Source organism: Hypanus sabinus, chromosome 10 (assembly GCF_030144855.1).
Source record: "Hypanus sabinus isolate sHypSab1 chromosome 10, sHypSab1.hap1, whole genome shotgun sequence".
In the NCBI taxonomy this organism is placed as follows: Eukaryota; Metazoa; Chordata; class Chondrichthyes; order Myliobatiformes; family Dasyatidae; genus Hypanus; species Hypanus sabinus.
The window spans coordinates 79,535,945-79,558,006 of NC_082715.1; the positions used below are offsets into that span (position 1 = coordinate 79,535,945).

At 46.2% G+C, this 22,062-nt stretch overlaps 1 long non-coding RNA gene across 2 annotated transcripts in view; it reads right to left on the reverse strand.

Annotated features, from left to right (window-relative positions):
• Window positions 1-12,441, reverse strand: part of LOC132400798 (uncharacterized) — a 35,645-nt gene extending 23,204 nt beyond the window's left edge. Inside the window, exons 1-3 of one of the 2 annotated variants that reach the window (XR_009514372.1) lie at window positions 12,155-12,441; window positions 11,698-11,802; window positions 2,678-3,740 (exon numbers count right to left, since the gene is read on the reverse strand). This is a non-coding gene — a long non-coding RNA (uncharacterized LOC132400798). The remainder of the gene's footprint in view (window positions 1-2,677; window positions 3,741-11,697; window positions 11,803-12,154) is intronic. The other variant, XR_009514371.1, reaches the window with a different exon arrangement.
• Between the last annotated feature and the right edge of the window lie 9,621 nt (window positions 12,442-22,062).

The following is a 22,062-nucleotide window of genomic DNA, read 5'->3' on the forward strand; positions in this document are numbered from 1 at the left end:
GGAGTGTAGGGGAGGGGGGTTACAGAGAGGAAGGAGTGTAGGGGAGGGGGTTACAGAGAGGAAGAGGTGTAGGGGAGGGGTTACAGAGAGGAAGGAGTGTAGGGGAGGGGGGGTTACAGAGAGGAAGGAGTGTAGGGGAGGGGGTTACAGAGAGGAAGGAGTGTAGGGGAGGGGGGTTACAGAGAGGATGGGGTGTAGGGGAGGGGGTTACAGAGAGGAAGGAGTGTAGGGGAGGGGGGTTACAGAGAGGACGGGGTGTAGGGGAGGGGGTTACAGAGAGGAAGGAGTGTAGGGGAGGGGGGTTACAGAGGACGGGGTGTAGGGGAGGGGGTTACAGAGAGGAAGGAGTGTAGGGGAGGGGGGTTACAGAGAGGACGGGGTGTAGGGGAGGGGGTTACAGAGAGGAAGGAGTGTAGGGGAGGGGGTTACAGAGAGGAAGGAGTGTAGGGGAGGGGGTTACAGAGAGGAAGGAGTAGGGGAGGGGGGTTACAGAGAGGACGGGGTGTAGGGGAGGGGGTTACAGAGAGGAAGGAGTGTAGGGGAAGGGGTTACAGAGAGGAAGGAGTGTAGGGGAGGGGGGGTTACAGAGAGGAAGGGGTGTAGGGGGTTACAGAGAGGAAGGAGTGTAGGGGGAGGGGGGTTACAGAGAGGAAGGTGTGCAGGGGAGGGGGTTACAGAGAGGAAGGAGTGCAGGGGAGAGGGTTACATTGAGGAAGGGGTGTAAGGAAGGGGTAACAGTGAGAGAGAGGGATAAGAGTGAGGGATAACCTGCCTTTTGGGGTATCATAAGGCAAGATGGAGTTCAGTGAGGTAGAAGCTGTGAGATCGGGATGGAGGGAGTGAGAAAGAGAACAACACGGCTTTTTAGTTTATTCTTCATTCCACTGGGATTGATATGGAATAGTAGCTGGCTCTCCAACCAACAATCCTCCCTTCACCAGAGAACACAGTCCCAAAGTTTCCCTAGTTTAGAGTGCTGAGACAAAATGTCTGCTGCCTCCATGGCCGCTGCTCAGCCCGCTGAGCTTTCTGGGTGTATTGGCCCTATCTGCCTCAGCTTGTTTCTGTGCTCAGTTAGACCATAACTTATCAAACCTTACATCACTGCCTTCACAGGGTTAAAGTCATGTTTACTGTCCTCACGCACGTGTGTGTGTGTGCGCACGTGCAGGTGGAATGAAAAACTTGCTTATATAGAACAGCACAGTACACAACAGGCCCTTTTTTTTAACCTACTCTAAGATAAATCTAACCCTTCCCTCTCACATAGCCCTTCATCTTTCTGTCACCCTTGTGTCCAAGAGTCTCTTAAATCTGCCTCCGTCTCTACTACCTCTCCTGTCAATACATTCAATGGGCCCCCCCCCACGCTTACCTACCTCCATCATTCCCTCCTATACTTCACCCAGTCATCTTACAGTTATGTCCCCTTCTACTCGCCATTTCTGCTCTGTGCCCTTCCTATAGCTTCCACACCCTTTCTTTAACAAGGCGACCAGAACTGAGCACTGTGTGGCCTAACTAGAGCTGCAACAGAACGTCACAGCTCTTGAACTCAGTCCCCCACCCGTTAATGAAGGCCAACACACCATGCATCTTTTTAACCACCCTATCAACTTGCACGGTAACTCTGAGGGATATTGATGTGAATCTCAAGATCGCTCTGTTCCCCCAACTGCTAAGAATCCTGCCGCCAACACTGAGCTCAGCTTTCAAGTTTGACCTTGCAAAGTGAATCACTTCACACTTTTCCAGACTGAACACCATGTTTGCATCAGTATCACAGGCACCTAAAATCGTATGAACAGCTTTCACAAGAAAAACGTGAATTAACCATAAATTATATACAATTTTACATCAGGAAGAATGCAAATAGAACAAAAAAATGATGCCCATTTTAGGGCAACGTTAACCCAAGTAACTCCTGCCAACCTCGTTACTGTCATGTTTAACTTATCCTTGGCCTTCACTGCCTCTCAGGGAAGAAATTTCAAGGTTTCCACAACATTTCGATCGTGTTTGGAAGCCTAAGATCTTGGGGCTCTGGAGATGAGCAGATCGAGGGTCGGTGTCACGGCCGGAGACTCGTGTGTCATCAGGGAGGCCAAAAAATCATTCGCTGTGGGCCTGAAGACCTGAGGTCTTTGCGATCTCTGAACACAGAGCTCATAAGAAGCGACGCAACAGACTTTTAACATTGTAAACCAGTGGGTTGTTGTTATGTCTCCCGCTCGCTGTGAAAATGGGGGACACCTCCCTCTCCCTTGCCAGGGAGAGAGAGAGAGCCTGTGGGTTGCCAAATGTCAGATGAAATCTGAAGCCATTGGGGTAACTTTGGTCTGTGTCTTTGCTATTGCTTAGCACACGCTTGGGCTCAGTTATGGTACCAATGCGAGTTTCTTTTTGCTGGTGGAAGAGGGGGGAGCTTGGGGGGGACTTTGGGGTTCTCACGTTTAACTGTCGTTCATTCTTTGGGGCACTTCGCTGTTTTTGTGGATGTTTTGCTAAGAAAAAGCATTTCAGGGTGTATATTGTATACATTTCTCTGACATTAAACTTGACCTTTGAACATTTTTGTGAAGAAGCACCCCCCGACATAACCACTCTAATTTCAGGGTTGCACACTTTGCCCCACTGCCCCCCACAGTCACCATCTGATGACATAGTTTCCATTTACCTTGGGAGAGCTGGGTTTAGTCCTGACCTCTGCTGCTGTCTGTGGGGAGTCTGCACGCACTCTTCTTGATTAAGTGGTATTCCTCCTGTCTCCTTCCACATCACAAAATTGTGAAGGATGATTCAGTTGGCCACTGTAACTTGCCCCTCATGTGTGGGTGGAATTAGGGTAAGGTATATGAGAGAAACATAAACACAAGAGATTCTACAGATACTGGAAATCCAGAGCAACACACACAAAGTTCTGGAGGAGCTCAGCAGGTTAGGCAGCATCTATGGAGAGGAATAAACAGCAGATGTTTTGGGCCAAGTCCCTTTATCAGGACTACGTGAGAGAGAATAGGTTATAAGGAAATGGAATTCTGACCATTGACACTGATCTGATGGGCTGAATGGCCTCCTTAATCTTGGGAAATATACCATTCACCCCCTCTGGGCCTGTACTCAGTGGAGCTGAGAAAATGGGAGAGAATCTCATTGAAACCTTCTGAATATTGAAATGTCTAGATGGAGTGGGTGTGGAAAGGATGTTTCCAATAGTGGGTGAGTCCATGACCAGAGGGCACAGCCTCTAAATAGAAGGATGCATCTTTGGAATTGGGATGAGGAGGAATTTCTCTTAGCCAGAGGTTGGTGAATCCATGGAATTCATTGCCACAGAGGGCTGTGGAGGCCATCACTGGGTATAGTTAAAGTGGAGGGTAATAGTAAGGGTGTCAAAGGTTACAGGGAGAAGGCAGGAAAATTGGGTTGAGTGGAAAAATAAATCTGCCACGTTCGAATGGCATAGACCGATTGGACCAAATGACCCTAATCTGTTCCTATGTCTTATGATGATATAGTCTTAATGATATTGAGCCCCTCAGTTAGAGGACGGTGTGGTTTTAAAGTCCAGGAAAAGGCCTGAGGTGGACAGGCAAACAAAAACAAAACAGCCTGCACACTCCACCACGTAATAACAGACCTCAGCGGCTGGCCTGCGGTTGGCACTGCAACTAAAGTCAATCTCAGCAATGATACGTGTGGACGAGGCTCAGGTAGTGTGCCGGACATTCCCCCGATACCTAAAGACACAAAAACACCAGAAGCACATGGTGAAAATTCACATAAGGTTCCTCCTTAAAAAACTTCCCAACTTTTAAACCCCACTCATTTCCTGTCCAGAAATCCTTTGGTTTGACCTGGTGCCACTTTATTGTTGGTGTGGAATGCCATTGGAATGTTCCAATCCAGATTCAGATTTATTTATCAGGTGTACATCAAAACATACGGTGAAATTCATTGCTTGTGTTAACAACCAACACACTGGAGGATGTACTGGAGGCAGCCCACAAGTGTCACCACACATCTACCACCAGACAGCAAGCTCAACAAGACACACAGCAACACCAACAACAGAACAAAACAAGCCCCTTTATCACCCACGCGCCCCTCACCCCCTACTCTCACACACAAAGACAGGCCTCCAGCTCCAGAACATGCTGCTTCTGGGCCGCCAGTCTTTGGCCTTGGACTTGCAGACATCAGGCCTCTGACATCCAGGCAAGCCAACGTGGGGGCTTCTATGTCCAAACTCGCCGACTACAGTTTTCAACCTTCAGGTTCCCACCTCTGGACTCGCTGTGCCCAGGGCTTTGGCCATCAGCTTTTCCCTCCGTCCTCTGCCAACGTCTGGGTGTCAACCCCAGGACTCGACAGTCAATGGGTTTGACCTTTGGGCCTTGATCCCAGGGCTCACCGATCACAGTTTTGCCCTTCGGGCCTTGACTTCCAGACTCACATGCCCCTCCAAGGGGGGGGAGGGTCACCAGCCCCTGTGACGCCCACCTGGGAGCCACATAAATGCAAGTAGACATATTCACCGATTCTAGGAATGGTTATAGCTGCTTCTGAAAAGGTGCCCAAGAAATTAGGAAGACACAATCTGCTGGAGGAACTCTGTGGACCTGTGGTGGGGGGAGGAGAGGAATTGTTGGTTTTGCCAACATATTGACAATTTCTTTTCCTCAGCTGAGTTCCTTCAATAGATTGTTTGAGGGTCCTCTCACGTTTTGGTTTCAGAATATTAACGGGAGATACAAAAAATGGAACATGGAGTGGCGCGGCACAGTACAGGCCCTTCGGCCTACAATGTTTTGCCGATACTTTAAACCATTCTAAGATCATTGAACCCTTCTCTCCCATGTAGCACTCCATTTTTCTTTCTTGAAGTTTTAAACATAATGAAGAAGAGAGGAATGATTCCCTAAGACCATGACATTGGAGCAGAATTCAGCCATTTGGCCCACTGGGTCTGTTATTCTGTTACATCAAGGCTGATTTATTGTCCCTCTCAACTCCATTCTCCTTCCTTCTTCCCATAACCTTTGACATCCTTACTAATCAAAAATCTCTCAACCTCTGCTTTAAATATAGCCAATGATTTGGCCTCCACAGTCATTGTGCATTGAATTTCACAAATTCATTACCCTCTGGCTAGAGAAATTCCTCTTTATCTCTGTTCTATTCTGAGGCCATGCCATCTAGTCTACCCTCCCCCAACCCCACTATTGGAAACATCCTCTCCATGTCCACTCTATTTAGACCTTGCAGTATTCAATAGGTTTCAATGAGATTTCCCCTCATTGTAATAAGGAGGCAGCAAGAGCTCCTTACTTTAACCCTTTGTTTTCCAAGATCATTCTTGTGAATCTCCTCTAGACCTTCTCCAATGCCAGCACATTAAGGTTCCCAAAAATGCTCACCTTAAGGACTCCAATGGATATCAAGCACCCTACAAGCCAAGAGAGTAGGACTAAAGTATAGTATGCAGATTAGTCCCAGCTGTCACTCAACAACTGCACACTTACGTGCCCCCACCCTACTGACTTGATCTGAGTGCCGGACGAGGAGGTATGCCCTAACCCATGACTAGGTGGGGATGCAGGGAGGTTTGAAGGTAAATTAAGTGGATATAGAAAGGAAGGTTCCACTAGTGGGAGAGTCTGGGACCTGAGGGCACAGCCTCAGAATACAAGGATGTCCCTTTGGAACAGAAATGAGGAGGAATTGCTTTAGGCAGAAGATGGTGAATCTGTAGAATTCATTGTTGTGCAGGCCAAGACATTGAGTATATTTAAAGTGACAAATATAAAATACTGAAGGAACTCAGCAGGTCAGGAAGCATCTATGGAGAGGAATAAAGAGCATTGATAAAGTGTCTCAACCCAAAACATCCATTCTTTATTCTTTTTCATAGCTGCTGCCTGACCTGGCTGAGTGCCTCTGGCATTCTGCACGTGTACTCTGAGTTTCTGCAGAATCCCTTACGGGATATTTAAAGCAGAGTTTGATAGGTTCTTGATTAGCAAGGGTGGCAAATGGTTCAGGGAGAAGGCAGAGGAATGGGGTTGAGGAGGATAATAAATAAGCCATGATGGAACGGTGGAGTAGAGTTGATGGGCCGAATGGCCCATTTTTGCTCTCATATCTTGTGGTCTAATGGCTTTAATTCCAGCACCCAGGCGCGTGGCAAATCACAGTTCCCGTCAGGGACACATTGGAAGTCAATCCTCAGAGCAGTTTGTAGATATCCGTGGGAAGTTTATGAAGAGGAGGTGGAATGAGGAGAATTTAATAATCATGAAAAAACAAACAGCATCATCAAGATTTTTTTCCTGAGATGTACCAGAGTAGAAGTTACGAATATTATGTTCTGGTTGCTGCTGGGGTTCTCCAGCAGATCGGGTCCTGGGCATCAGCATTTCCAAGGATCTGCCCTGAGTCCAACAGATTGATACAATTACAAAGAAGGCACGCCAGCTTTATTAGGAACTTGTCACCAAATTACTACAGATGTTCCGTGGAGAGTATTCTGACTGGTTACATCACTGTCTGGTATGTGAATGCCAATGTACAGGATTGGAAAAAGCTGCAGAGGCTTGTAAACTCAGCCAGCTCCTTGGCGGGCCCCAGTCTCCACAGCATCGAGGACATCCTCAAAAGCTGGCTTCCAACAGCAGGGACCATCACCATGCAGGGCACTCCACCTTCTCATTACCACCTACAGGGAGGAGGTACAGGAGCCCAAAGACACGCACTCAATGAATTATGAACAGCTTCTTCCCCTCCGCTCCATGAACACTACCTCACTTTTCCCTTTTACAGGATTTGTTTATTTGTTGGAATTTATAGCAATTTGCATGCCTGCCACAAGCCAACAAGTTTCATAACTCATGTCAGTGACAATAAACCTGATTCTGCTTATCTTCTAAACTGTGTGCATACTGCAGAGAGAAATATCAAAACCATCTGCTCCTGTGGCTTATTTATAAAATAGACCATAATCCATGATTTTTCACCACGTGCTTATGTACGTGTGTGTGTGTGTGGGGGGGGGGGGGCATGCTTATACGTGCTTTTATGTATGTGGGCAGATGTACATGTGTGTATGTGTAAATGAGTGTGTGTACACATGCATGCATGTGTATGTGGTGTATGTATGCACATGTGTGTGGTTTTTACATCTGCACTTGTGTATGTGCATGCGTGTGGTGTGTGAGTGCATATTTGTGTACAACTATGTGTACACACATGAATGTGTGTGTGTTTCTAAGTGTGCATACTTTAGTGTGTACAGCGTGTGCAGGCATGCACAGTACAATCCCACGACCTCATGGCTTGACTTCCAAAGGCTCTGCACAGGGAGCAGGCAGCCATTTGCCATTACATTCAGTGCTGTAGAGGAGCTTTGTGACACGGCTACTTTGTTCAAGAGAGGAAGTGGTTAAAATGTGTCACGCTGGTGTTGTTGAGACACAGCCTGTAACTCAGCAAAAACAGGGAAGCAGCCGCTTGCTTCGAAATAGGCTGAAACCTGAACCCCTCCCACTGCCAAATATGTTGAGAGGTGAATGAGCTGTTTTTAAACTGTAAATAAAAAAAGGGCCCAGTGACTCATGTGATTGGATTCATCATACTGACAGTCCAGGTTCGGAAGTGAAATTTGATTAACAACACAAATTTATTTTGTTTTACTTTCAAACTGTCTCTCCTAACCTAAACAATCACAGGAGGTAGTGGAAGAAAAAAATTGGGGAAAAGAAAGTTTATTTTTGAAGCTCTTTGATGAACTATGAACAGCCCCTTGTTTTAGCCTGTGAGAGTGACAGTGGATTAATAGGGGAAGGTTGAACAGAGAATATTCTAGAAGTGCCTGCCTACTGGCAACAACAAGCTAATGGAAACCCACATTCTTAGCAGCCTGGCTGCATGCCCAACAAGAGCGAGTGCGAGCGAGCGAGAGAGAGAGAGAGAGAGAGAGAGAGAGAGAGAGAGAGAGACCGGCATCAAAAGAAATCCAACCTTAATAACACATTGCTGACGTTGTAAAGTTTCCATGATGGTCCATTACACCTCAGCCTTGTTTGCTATTTCTAACACACTGCTGTTTCTGCTGTCTTTCCTGAACACAATGCCTTAGACAAGAGTTTACCAACCCTCCAGGGATTAGGACTTAATGTCTTGTAAGCATTAAAAAATATTTGGAATGTCAGAAGGAAATTCAGTGCAGAGCATTGTTACAGTATATTGGACACGTTCCTTCAATATTTTGTATGAGTGTCTCCCTTTATTGAAAACGAGGGAGGGATCAGATTTCAGATGTGGGTAGATGTGGTATGTCACCAAAGCATTTTATATAGATGTACTGTGGAGAGCATTCTGAATGGTTGCATCACCATCTGGTATGGAGGGGCCACTGCACAGGATTGGGAAAATCTCAGAAGGTCGTAAATTTAGCCCCCCCCCCCCCCAGCATTGAGCAATCCTTCCAGAAGGCGACATCCATGGTGAAGGACTCTCACCACCCAGGACGTGCCATCTTCTCATTACCACCATACAAGAGCCTGAAGACACGCACTCAATTTTTTAAGTCTTCTCCTCAGATTTCTGGATGGTTCATGAGCCCGTCAATACTACCTCATGATTTGTTCTTTTTTTGCCCTACTTATTTTTTACATTTCTTACTGTAACTTGCAGCAATTTTTTATGCCACAAACAACACATTTCATGACATAAGTCAGTGATGGTAAACTTGATTCTGACTCTCATCAAGATTCATTTATTTATCAGATGGACATTAAGATACCGAGTGAAGTGTGCTGATTGCATGACGGCCAACAAACCTAAGGATGAGTTGGTGGGTCACAACGCATTCCAGTATGCCTACCATGGTGGGTAAAACAACACAGAACACAACAGACGACAAAGCAAGCCCTGTTCCACCTCCATGTGAGGAGGAGGCACGCGGACCGGTGAGTTGACTAGGCCAGAGTTCGGGGTTCTGCCGTCGGCTTGTCCGGGAGTCAGTGGTGAAGACCGAAGGCCAAAGGTTGATTGGAAGTCGAAGCCAGGTGACACCACTCTGACCGGAAGGAGGGGCGGGAAGATAGTGCATCCAAAGCTCAAAGGAAGTTTATTATCAAAGGACATAGATGTTATCATCTACTACCTTGATTCATTTTCTTGCAGACAGTTACAGGAAAATAAAGCAATACAATAGAGTTTATGAAAGATTATACACCACACAGACTGACAGATGGTCAATGTGCAAACAAGGACAAATTGTGCAAAAACAATAAATTTAAAAATAAATAAATAACATTGAAGACATGAGTTATGGAGTCTTTGAAGGTGAGTCTCTCTAGGTTGTGGAGTCAGTTTGGTTATGAGGTGGATGAAGTTATCTGTTCTGGTTCAGAGGTCTGACGGTTGAGGGGTAGTAACTCTTCCATGCACTCCTAGAGCAGCCTGCAAGGCCTCCTCAGAGCAGATGGTCCTTTTTTTCGTAAAGCAATGGAAAGAAACAGGTGGAATTTACAGTTCACCTACTAACGGGTACATCTTTGGAACGTGGGAGGAAACTGGAGCCCTGGAAGAAATCCATGTGCACACAGGAAAACCATACAGACTTTCTTACAGAGGATGCTGGAATTGAACTCTGAAATCCAATGCTCTAATCGCATTGTCCTAACCACTACAGCCCTGAATATTGACTCAAAGTTTGCTTAGAGCTTCCCTGCTTTTCCCTGAAGTGGGGCCATTCTACTTAAGATGGTGCCTAGCCGCAACCTCAGACAACGCTGCGGCTCAGATTTGTTTTTTATTAGGTATGTAGGGATGGTATTGAGTTCAGGGACAGGAATGTGGGGGAATTGGAGGACAAGATGGAGTTTGTCCGATTGTACATGTTCGCAGGCCAGCAGCGTGGGCTGACCGGAGATTGAGGCCAAACTTTCAGGGTTCTGTTATCAGTGAGTCCGGCATTTGAGGCCTAGAATTCAGTCCCTCATGTGGCGGCCTCAGTCATCATCGGGATCTTAGGGCAAGGCCGAAGATCAAACCCCTAAGATCGATCAGAGGTCCAGATCGAAGCCCAAAGGTCCATCGGAACTCCAGTCGAGGCCTGATGGCCAAGACCCGAGTCTTTGAATCTCTGCGGGTCCAGCGGGGAAGTCGGGGCTCAGTGTCTGTGAGTCCACTGGAGGCTGGAGACTGATAACAGCCTGTCCTTGAGTTAGAGCAGTGGCCCCCAACCACCGGGTCGCGAGGAAACGATATGATTTGGCGGTATGAAGTGATATGAGTCCCCTGCACTACAGCTGACTTGTTTCACAGCTGTTTGTTGCTTGGTACGTTCTGTTCTGCAGTATGTGGGCTGCCCCAAGCACAACGTTGGGTGAACTGGTTGTTAATGCAAGTGGCACATTGCACTGCATGTGGCGACGTACGCATGATAAGTAAATGCGAATCTGAGGGAGAAGTTGCAGGCTCACACTCGAAAGGCACCTTAGGCAGAGTGGCACTCCTGCCGTACCGTTCTGAAGAGCGGGGCACGGTTTCTTTTACGCCGAAGGATCTGGACCATCTCTCGGAGCTGCCAACATTTGACTTAGGGATGAGTCAAACAACACTGTCTTCCAACGCTGGCAGAGACTCAAGAAACTGACTCCGTGGTTTTTGTTTTAAATAAAACATCTCCTGAATATTTGATGTTATTTTTCTTTCTCTCTCTTCCTAATGACTGCACAGGCATCTATCAACCTTCCCCCACCCTTTCAGATTTCACGAGCCCTCCACTTGATCTGCTGGAGAGACTTGAATTATACATTGTGAGCGCGCCACTGTGCCCAGCCTTGTTTACGAGGAATCCTGGCAGCGGACAAGTACAGGCTTCCTTTGAGGCCTTGAGCCCCCTCGACAGGGGCAGGGAGGAGGGAGCTACAGGCTGCTGGAGGAAGTGGCCTTGTGCCAGAGAGGCAGATTCAGAATTCCCTTGGCCCTTCCTAAATTCCCTGCCACAAAGCCATTTTCCAGTCCTTTTGACAACGCTCAGCATGCCAACAGGTAATGCAACTGCACAAGCCTAATCACCACCACACAGCAGCACCACGAGTGCAAGAGATGGGTCTCAATTAGGAACAGCCTCTTCCCCTCCGCCATCAGATTTCTGAATGGACCATGAAGACTGCCTCTCGCTTTGCTTTCTTTCTGGCACTGTTTGTTTGTTTATTTATTTGTTAAATCGTTTCTTGTTGTCACTCAATGTGATATTTTATGAATTGCCCTGTACCTCACTGCTGCTGCAAAACAACACGCTTCACGATAAACGTCGGTAATAATAAACCGAACTCTGACTCTTGGCCGGATACGCCCACCGTTTACAACATCCATAGATGCTGCCTGACCTGCTGAGTCCCTCCAGCATTTTAAAGGTAAAGATGAAAGATTTGCTTTCTCCGTCACACGCACATCGAAACATTCGGTGAAATGCGTTGCTTGTGCCTGTGGCCAACACAGTTAGTGTGGTGTGGACAGCCACACCACAACCATTTTGCACAAGAACCGACTTTGGTTTCCTCGTTCTCATAAAAAGGAGTGTGTCATTTAATTTCATTTAGAGAAACATCACAGTAACAGGGCCTTCAGCAAAATGAACATGCACCACCCAACTACACCCCTGTGACTAATTGACCTACTAACCTGCACATCTTTGCAACACGGGAGGAAACCAGCGCACCCAGAGGAGACCCACGCGGTCAGAGGGAGAACGCATAAACTTCATTCAGGAAACGGCCAGAGAAATTTCTATAAACAAATACTAAGTTAAATTTATATTTACCTTATGAGTACAGCCTATATGACGCTTGCCACAAGTAAGTATTTGATTGCATCCGTTCCTACTCGTGCATATGACAGCAATATTGACTTTGACCTTGAGGAGATGGTGAGGGAGTGCATTCAGGGACCCCACTCATCTCTTCCCCCTAAGCTCAGAATCTCTTACCATAGCTGGGTGTGTGTGGAGTTAACTGGCTCAGTCTTTCTCCAGGTCTTGCTGAACTAGGGACACAATAGTTAAATGGGAAAGTAGGGATGAAACACCCAAGTGTTCTATGTTGATCAATGCACCCTATCAGCTGATGTTAGCACTACATACCATAAATAATGACTCCACAAAGCCACTGCTGTCGCACTAAAAGGGCCTCTCTCAGCTGCTGGCCAGTGGCCAAAGGCTCACATAGGCACACCATTCAGTGCATAAACAAACCTCGCTCTCATCTCCAAGAGAGGCTGTCGCCCCAGTTCCCACTGTACGAACTACGAGGCATGCAATGCAGGAAAAAGGGAGAGAGACAGAAGGGGAGAGAGTGGTGGGGTTAAGGGATGCGAGGAGGGTAAAGAAACTCCCAGAACCCGAGGCGACAGTGCAGCTTTTATGGAAGATGATTCAGGCCTTTTTGTAGGTCATGGCTTTTAATGGTCTGATCCCTGTTGACAGGCGCTGAAGATAGATTTTTTTCCCTTCACAGATTAAATGCAGAAATGCTCTTCCAGTGCCCTCCCTCTTCCTTACAGCCACCACCACTTAGCAGAAATGCTAACAACAGTGAGATCAGCACCTAAAAATAGGAGCTGCTGATTTCTCCCCCTCTCTCTCACTGTGACTGATTCAGTGGGATGGGGGGCTGCACTGGGAATGGGATTAAGATTCTAAATGGTGTCAGGAAGGGCAGCTTTAAACTATTGATCCATCCCTTGGTCCTTGATAAACTGACCTCTGCAAAGAGGTCAAAGGTCTTCCCTAACAGTGCATTTCAGCACAAAAGTGCAGACGCAAATGCAAATGCTGGAAATCCAGCGTAATTCACACAAAATGCTGGCGGAACTCAGCAGGTCAGGCAGCATCAATGGAGAGGAATAAAGAGTTGGTGTTTTGGGCCGAGACTCTTCCTCAGAACTCCTGATGAAGTCATACCCTGATGAACTGCCTGGGCCCAAAACATTGACTGTTTATTCGTCTCCATAGATGCTGCCTGACCTGCTGAGTTCCTCCAGCAGTTTGTAGGAGCTATTCCATTGTAGAGGTGTTAGGGTAGGCGGAATGGAGTGCAGACCCTAAACCCAGTTTCTAACGAGTTTAACCTTTGTGTCATAAATGCACTTTATTATTTGTTAATATATTTGTGTAGGGTGTGTGTTATACGTATTGTGTTGTGCACCTTGGTGCAGGGGAACATTGTTTCGTTTGGTGGTGTACATGTGTCGGGTTCAACTTGAACTTACCTGGAATGTGTGGCGCTCTTGCGGGCTGCCCCCAACACACCCTCAGGCACATCTTCCGATCTACACGTGATAAATAAATCTGAATCTAAAAAGCTCTTGCATTAACAACTGATCCAAGATTAATGGAGCAAGGATTTAGAACGTTAAGATCAGTACACTATTAACTGGTTGGCACAGATCTCTCTCCGTGTCTTTCTACTCACTAATATGCTTCTGCTATCTGCCAATACCTGCGATTATGCATCTTACAGTGCACTTTCAGCACCCTATTATCCATCCTGGGTTTGCAGTCAGGAGGTGCTGTCAGCCGTACTCCCAGCTTCTTGCAGGTGGGCTCTGTGTCTCACGCTGGACAGGGGAGTCTACATCGCATGTCTGACAGATAGCTCCCTTCAAACAACCCTACAAAAGAGTCCTTTCAGAGACTCATAGAAATAATCGAACTGAACTCTTGCAAAATCATGTATTGAAAGCAAAACAGAGATAAACACAGACAAGATTTACAAGATCAAAGTTCAAACTAAATGTATTATCAAAGTACGTATACGTCACCAATGCAAGGAACATTTTCTTGCAGACATTCACAGTAAAACTAAGAAATACAACAGAAACAATGAAAAACTACACATGAACAAAGACAATCGAAGTGTAAAAATACAAACTGTAAATAAATAAATATAGATAAATAGACAGATGTAAATAGATAGATAAAGCTGAGAACATAAGCTGGCGAGTCCTTAAAAGTCAGTCCACATAAAGATTTAAAAAATTAAAATCATTTAAATTTTTAGTTTGACTACAATTAAATTGTGAAGTGTGGCACCACCCATGTTGAATTTTTTATGCAAAAAGCTTGGCAATAATTAGGACTCCTCCATTTCATTAAAAATTCACTTGCACCTGAATGCAAATCTTATTTTGATGAGCCCCTTCCTTCCCTGCATATCAATGCACACAGGATAACCTCCTTTCCAGGTAATCTACTTTATTTAAAATAAACCAACCTCGCAAGATGGCAGAGAGCATCTAATATTAAAACTGTTTCTCCAGCCCGTAGAAGGTTTCACCAAAATTCTTTGTCTACCAGTAACACAGTCAAAATGCTGAGGAATTCTGCAGGTCTGCAGCATTATTGGAGAGGAATAAACTGTTGATGTTTTGGACCGAGACCCTTCATCAGGACTGGAAAGGGAGGGCGAAGAAGCCAGAATAAGAAAAATGGGAGGGGGGGCAAGGAGTACTTGCGAGAAAGCAATAGGTGAAACCAAATGGGTGTGGGAGGGGGCTGATGTGAGAAGCTGGGGGTGACAGGTGGAAAAGGTAAAGGGCTGAAGGGGAAGGAATCTGATTGGGAGGAGAGTGGACCGTGGAGAAAGGGAAGAAGGAGGGAAAGTGTTAGGCATGCAAGGAGAAAAGAAGAGGTAAGAGGGGAAAATGGAAGAAGAGAGAAGAGGGAGAACGTACCAGGAGTTTCAGAAATTGATGTTCATGCCGTCACGTTGGGGGCTACCCAGATGGAATGTGAGATTTTGCTCCTCCACCCTGAAAGTGGCCTCATCTTGGCAGTCAAGGAGGTCATGGACTGACATGTCAGAATAGAATAGGAGTTGGAATTAAAGTGGTTGGCCACTGGGAGATCCTGCTTGCTTCAAACTTCTTTGTCTGTCAGTGTCATCCAGGGTATGTACCAGCTTCCAAACTCGCTGATGTTTGGTGGGGAGCGTGCACACGTCCTCAAAGCTGGGGCGCCTGTGTGTAAGTTTCCACATGCCCCTTTAGTTGGATGAGTATTGGAGTGACTGATGCCTCTGCCGTCATCATCGATGGTGGAAGCCTGTAGACTACAGCCCCGGAGTCCTGTCCTGGAGTTGACACATTGCCGTGTGTGTGACGGTATGTGGAAGGGAGGATCAAGGCCTGCTTCACCGTTCTTTTGTTTCTGGTTGTGTTTTGCGTTGTTTCCCCAAGCTTTGTGGGCACGCTATGCCAGAGCTGGTATGTGTGGCAACGCTTGCAGCTTGCCCCAGCACATCCCTAGCTTGTGTTGGTTAATAAAGCAAACTGTATGTAGATGTGAGAAATATCTGAACTGTCTGCACACACATTCCATCCCCTTCTGCCCTGTCTGGAAGTCCTCTACATCCAATCACCTCAACTTCCCTTGTGGGAGTTCCAGGTCACACTCTCACCACTTTCTGGTTAAAGAGGTTTCTCACTGTCCACGTGTCGTTACGGAGATCCAGCCTCACTCTTCTTTCCATGAGGCGCCAGTCCTGCTGATTGTCTAACAAAGCTTTTCAAAGTTCTAAGTTCAGTTCTTTAGACACCTCGCTGCCTAACCCTTCTAGATAAACAAAGCACCCAGCTACTCGTCTTCTCTCACCTGCATTCCTGGCACACGTAAATTTTATTGGGTACACCTGCTCATTAATGCAAATAAGAGAAAACGCTGGAAATCCAGAGCAACACACACAAAATGCTGGAGGAACTCAACAGGTCAGGCAGCATCCGTGGAAAAAAGTACAGTCGACGTTTCGGGCGGAGACCCTTCATCAGGACTGGAGAACAAAATGAGTAGATTTAGAAGATGGGGAGGGGGGAGATTAAGAAACACAAAGTGATAGATAAACCTGGGGTTGGTAGGGGGTAGGGAGGTAAAGAGCTGGGAAGTTGATTGGTGAAAGAGCTAAAGGGCTGGAGAAAGGGGAGTCTGATAGGAGAGGACAGAAGGCCATGGAAGAAAGGGAAGGAGGAGAAGCACCAGAGGGAGGTGATGGGCAGGTAAGGAGATAAGGTGAGAGAGGCAAACGGGAATGGGGAATGGTGAAGGTGGGGGACAATTACCGGAAGTTTGAGAAATTGCTGTTCATGCCTTCAGATTGGATGCTACCCAGACAGAATATAAGGTGTCGTTCCTCCAACCTAAATGTGGCTTCATCACAACAGTGGCCATGGATAGATGTATCAGAATGGGAATGGGAAGTGGAATTAAAATGGGCAGCCACTGGGAGATCCCGCTTCTCCTGGCGGATAAAACATAGGTGCTCAGCAAAGCAGCTCCCAATCTACATCAGGTCTCACTGATATACGAGAAGTCACACCGGGAGCACTGAACACTGTATATGACTCCAACAGACTCACAGATGAAGTGCCGCCTCACCTGGAAGGACTGTCTGGGGCCCTGAATGGTAGTGAGCGAGGAGGTGTAGGGGCAGGTGTAGCACTTGTTCTGCTTGCAAGAATAAGTGTCAGGAGGGAGATCAGTGGGGAGGGACGAATGGACAAAAAACTCACGTAGGGAGCGATCCCTGCAGAAAGCAGAAATTGGGGGTGGGGGTGGGAGGGAAAGATGTACCTGGTGGTGGGATCCTGTTGAAGATGGCGCAAGTTCTGGAGAATTCTGTGCTGGATGCGGAGGCTGGTTGGGTGGAAGATGAGGACAAGAGGAACCCTATCCCTTGTAGGGTGGCAGGAGGATGGAGTGAGGGCGGGCATGCATGAAATGGAAGAGATGTGGTTGAGGGCAGCATTGATGGTGGAGGAAGGGAAACCCTTTCTTTGAAAAAGGACATCTCCTTCATTCTGGAATGAAAAGCCTCATCTTGGGAGCAGATGTGGCAGATACGGAAGAATTGAGAGAAGAAGGTGGGATTTTTACAAGAAACAAAGGTGGGAAGAGGTAGCTGTGAGAGTCCATGGGTTTATAATAGACATCAGTAGAAAAGCTGCCTTAAAGTCAAGTCACTTTTTATTGTCATTTCGACCATAACTGCTGGTACAGAACACAGTAAAAACGAGACAATGTTTTTCAGGACCATGGTGCTACATGAAACGATACAAAAACTACACTGAACTATGTAAAAACAACACAGAAAAAACTACACTAGACTACAGACCTGCCCAGGACTGCACAAAGTGCACAAAACAGTGCAGGCATTACAATAAATAATAAACAAGACAATAGGCACAGTAGAGGGCAGTAAGTTGGTGTCAGTCCAGGCTCTGGGTATTGAGGAGTCTGATAGCCTGGGGGAAGAAACTATTCTCCCCCCATGCCCGAAAGCTCCGCTCTCTGCTCCCTTATCACATAGTCTGGTCGTGACAGCCGGAATGCTTCGGAGCCTTTTCCCAGATGGCAGGAGGGAGAAGAGTTTGTATGAGGGGTGCGTGGGGTCCTTCATAATGCCGTTTGCTTTGTGGATGCAGTGTGTGGTGTAAATGTCTGTAGTAGTAGAAAGAGAGACCCCGATGATCTTCTCAGCTGTCCTCACTATCTGCTGCAGGGTCTTGCGATCCGAGATGGTGCAATTTCTGAACCAGGCAGTGATGCAGCTGCTCAGGATGCTCTCAATACAACCCCTGTAGAATGTGATGGGGGGGGGGGGGGTGGGAGATGGACTTTCCTCAGCCTTCGCAGAAAGTAGAGATGCTGCTGGGCTTTCTTTGCTATGGAGCTGGTGTTGAGGGGCCAGGTGAGATTCTCCGTCAGCGAGATTGAGAAAGGAGAGGGAGGTGTCAGAAATGGATGTCAGGTGTCAGGTAATTTTGAGGGAAGTTGGAGGCAAGGTTGATGAAGTTGAAAAGCTCAGCAGGGATGCAGGAGGCAACACCAATGCAGCATAGGAAAGGTGTGAGAAAGACACCAGAGTAGGTTTGGAACATAGTCTGTTCCACGTAGCTGACAAACAGGCAGACATAGCTGGGACCCACGCGAGTGCCATGGCTACACCTTTTGTCTGAAGGAAGTGGGAGGAGCCAAAGGAGAAACTATTCGGAGTAAGGACGAGTTCTGTCAGATGGAGGACAGTGGTGGTTGGATCTGGTGTCCAGAAAGAAATAGAGAGCTTTGACACTTTCCTGGTGGATCAGGAAGAAACGGAGAGCTTTGAGGCCTTGCTGGTGGGCCAGTTCCTGAGGCGTCAGTCCAGCACTGAGGTTAGTGTTACATTATTACAGTGCCGGTGATCTCTGGTTGGGGGTCAATTCCTGCTGCTGTCTGTAAGGAGCTTGTACGTTCTTCTTGTGACCATGTGGGGTCACTCTGGGTGCTCCAGTTTCCTCCCACATTCCACAGACGTAAGGGTTAAGGTTAGTAAGTTATGGACTCGCTACGTTGGCACCAGAAACATAGCGATACCTGGTGCCAGCACAATCCTTGCAGATTTGAGTTGACACCAAACACACATTTCATTGCAATTTTGATGTACATGTGACAAATAAAGATGATCTTTATCTTTATTAATATTACCCTCCAGCATAGCCTCCGTTTTTTTTCATCCCTGTGCCTCTTAAAGACTCTCGTAAAAGTGTTTTTGGTTCCCAAAGTCCAAACTGTTAAAATAAATTATGGTTAACGGCACTTCAATGTTCCTCTGAGGCCCCGGTGTCCCACATTCTGCCTCTGTAAAGGCAGAACATCAGTCATTATGATGGTTACACAATTCCTGCCTTAGTTATCCAAGCCACGGAATTCCAGAGCAGGGAGACCCATTCCAGACAGTATAAAACATGTTGGGTCTGGACTCCCTTAACACCAGTCTCTGCTCTCTTCTTCAAGCCATCTCGTTGCTCCCTGCAGTACGTTCCATGACACTCTGCCCTGCCTGCGTTCACCGATATAAGAGTGTTCACTCTCATCAATGACCTGAGAAATCCAGACCAATTATTTCCACATTCCTTCCACTTGGAGCTTGTGTCTCAAGGTCACAGTCAAAGTAAATATATTATCAAAATATATTACCACACACTACCTTGAGTTTCATTTTCTTGCAGACATTTACAGGAAATAAAGAAATGCAATGGAATTCATGAAGAGCTATACTTAAACAAACAACCAAACGTGCAAAATAAGACAAATAGTGCAAATAAAATACAATAAATAAATAAATCCGAGGACACGAGTTGCAGAGTCCTGTTCTGGAAAGTGAGTCTGTAGTTTGAGGTGAGTGAAGTTATCCACACTGGCTCAGGAGCCTGATGAATGGAGGGTAACAACTGTTCCTGAACCTGGTGGTAAGTTCCTAAGGCTCTGTACCTCCTTTCCGATGGTAGCAGTGAGAAGGAGCATGGTCTGGATGCTGGGGGTCCTTGATGATGAGTGCTGCTTTCTTGTGGCACCACTCCACGTAAATGTGCTCAGTGGTGGGGAGGGTTTTCTATTCCTGGTCACTGGTGTTTCCAAAGCAGGCCAAATGATGCAAACAGTTAGGTTAGTCACGATAAAAGTTTGTCAAGTTTTAAATGACCTGTCAAATCTAAATGTAGGTCATGGAAAGCCCTTGAGGTGTCAGGAGGTGAGTCACTTGCTGTGGGGTATCTAACATCTTGTAAACATGGTGCCTACTCATTTGCTGGTTTTTAAAGACATGCTTACTAATCATCCTTGCAAGCCTACTGCAACCTATGACTATCTGTCACCTTTCTAGATAGCTGTGATGATGCCAAGTGGAGCAGAGTTGTTATTTCCCAAATGAATATATTCATTGAGAATTATGGACTGCTTTTTCAAGCACCGTTTATGCCCATCTCCTATTATACCTTTTAATCTAATTTTGCAATCCACTGTGGCCAAAGTAATTATTTGTAGATTTATAATACTTTTGTTTGTACATAAAAAAGTTCATTCACAGAAAATCATATCACATAGCAAGTTCTATGATACTGCCCATCTATCATTATTATTTAAAGATACAGCGCGATAACAATCCATTCCAGCCCAGCGAGCCCACGCCACCCAATTACACCCATGACCAATTAACCTACTAATCCGAATGCCTTTGGACTGTGGGAGGAAACCGGAGCACCCAGAGGAAACCCACACAGTCATTGCGAGAACCAACAAACTCCTTACAGTCAGTGGTGGGAATTGTACCTGGGTCACTGGCACTGTAATAGTGTTAGACTGACCCCTGGATGCTCTTCTCCAGAGGATCGATTACTATCATATTTTATTACCCCCACACCTCAATTCATGACATTCAATCTGAAATAACCTCTTCTGTTATTGGATCCTCACCATTGTCCGTGGAGGGGCATCTGGGAACTGCACTCTCATACTGACCTGACCAACAAAACAACCTCTTGTTAGGCTTGACTTTGACTTTCAGAACACTTGAAATATTGTGTTCAGTTCCAGTTGCCTCATTATAGGATGTGCAATCTTTAGAGAAGGTGCAGAAGAGGGCGTTGCCTGGATTAGAGAGCATGTTTAATTAGGGTTGTTCTCCTTGGAGAGGAGGAGGATGAGAGGTGACTTGTTAGAGGTCTATAATGCGATAAGAGGCATAGACTGAGTGGATAGCCAGAGACTTTTTCCCAGAGAGGAAATAGCTAATATATGGAGGCATAATTTTGAGGTGATTGGAGGTGAGTATAAGGGGAATGTCAGAAGTAAGTTCTGTACATAACGAGTGGTGGGTGCATGGAACGCACTGCTGCTGGTGGTGGTAGAAGCAGATACATTATGGACATTCAAGGAACTCTTAGATAGGATGATAGGAAGATGTAGGAGGGAAGGGTTAGATTGATCTTAGAGTAGGTTAAAAGGCCAGCACAGCATTGTGGGCCGAAGGGTCTGTACTGTTCTATAAGTCAGAGTATTGAGTACAGGAGTTGGGATGTCATGTGGAAGTTGTATAAGACATTGGTGGGACTAACTTTGGAGCATTACCTGCAGTCCTGGTCACCTAGCTGCAGAAACAATATCAATAAGATCGAAAGAAGGCAGAGAAAATTTACAAGGATGTTGCCAGAATTTGAGGATCTGAGTTATAGGGAAAGGTTCGGACTTTTTTCCCTGGAGCGTAGGATTAGGGCAGATTTGATAGAGGTATATAAAATTATGAGGGGTATAGATAGGGTAAATGCAAGCAGGCGTTTTCCACTGAAGTTGGTTGACTAGGACTCGAGGTCATAGGTTAAGGGAGAAAGGTGAAATGTTCGTGGGGGACCAGAGGGGGATGTGCTTCACTCCGAGGGTGGTGAGAGTCAGCAGAAGAGATGGATTGTAACATTTACCAGAAGTTTGACTAGGTACCTGGATGGGAGAGGCGGGGAGAGCTAAGAGCTGTACTGCTCTATAACTCTGTGACTTGCCATAATGCTGTGACAACATTCTCTATAATCGCCTCCTCTCATTTATGCATCAGGATGTCTTTAAGCGACACTCTGAACCAGAGTAACAGAAGGCAGAGGCATTTCCTCCAGGGTAAAGCTTTTACTAATAAAACACCTTCCCATCGCCTGACTCCCAAATTTATCAGTTGTTCACAACAAATTGTTCTTCCAACTGCATCAAATCATTCTCATTCCCTTTTCTCTATCCAAACCTCTTTATTAGGTACACCTGTACACCGCTTTAATGCAAATATCTAATCAGCCAATCACGTGGCAGCAATTCAAAGCATAAAAGCATGCAGACAAGGTCATGAGACTCAGTTGTTCAGACCAAACATCAGAATGGAGAATAAATGTGATCTAATTGTTGGTGCCAGATGGGGAGGTTTGAGTATCTCAGAAACTACTGATCTCCTGGGATTTTCATGCACAATAGTCTCTAGAGTTTGCAGAGAATGGTGTGAGAAACAAAAACAAAAAGCTCCAGTGAGCGGCAGCTGTGTGGGTGAAAACTGCATGTTATGGAGAGAGGTCAGAGGAGACTGGTCAGACTGGTTCAAGCTGACAGGAAGTCAACAGTAATTCAGATAACCACATGTTACAATGATAATGTGGGAGGAGCATCTCTGATCGCACAACACATCGAGCATTGAAGTGGATGGGCTG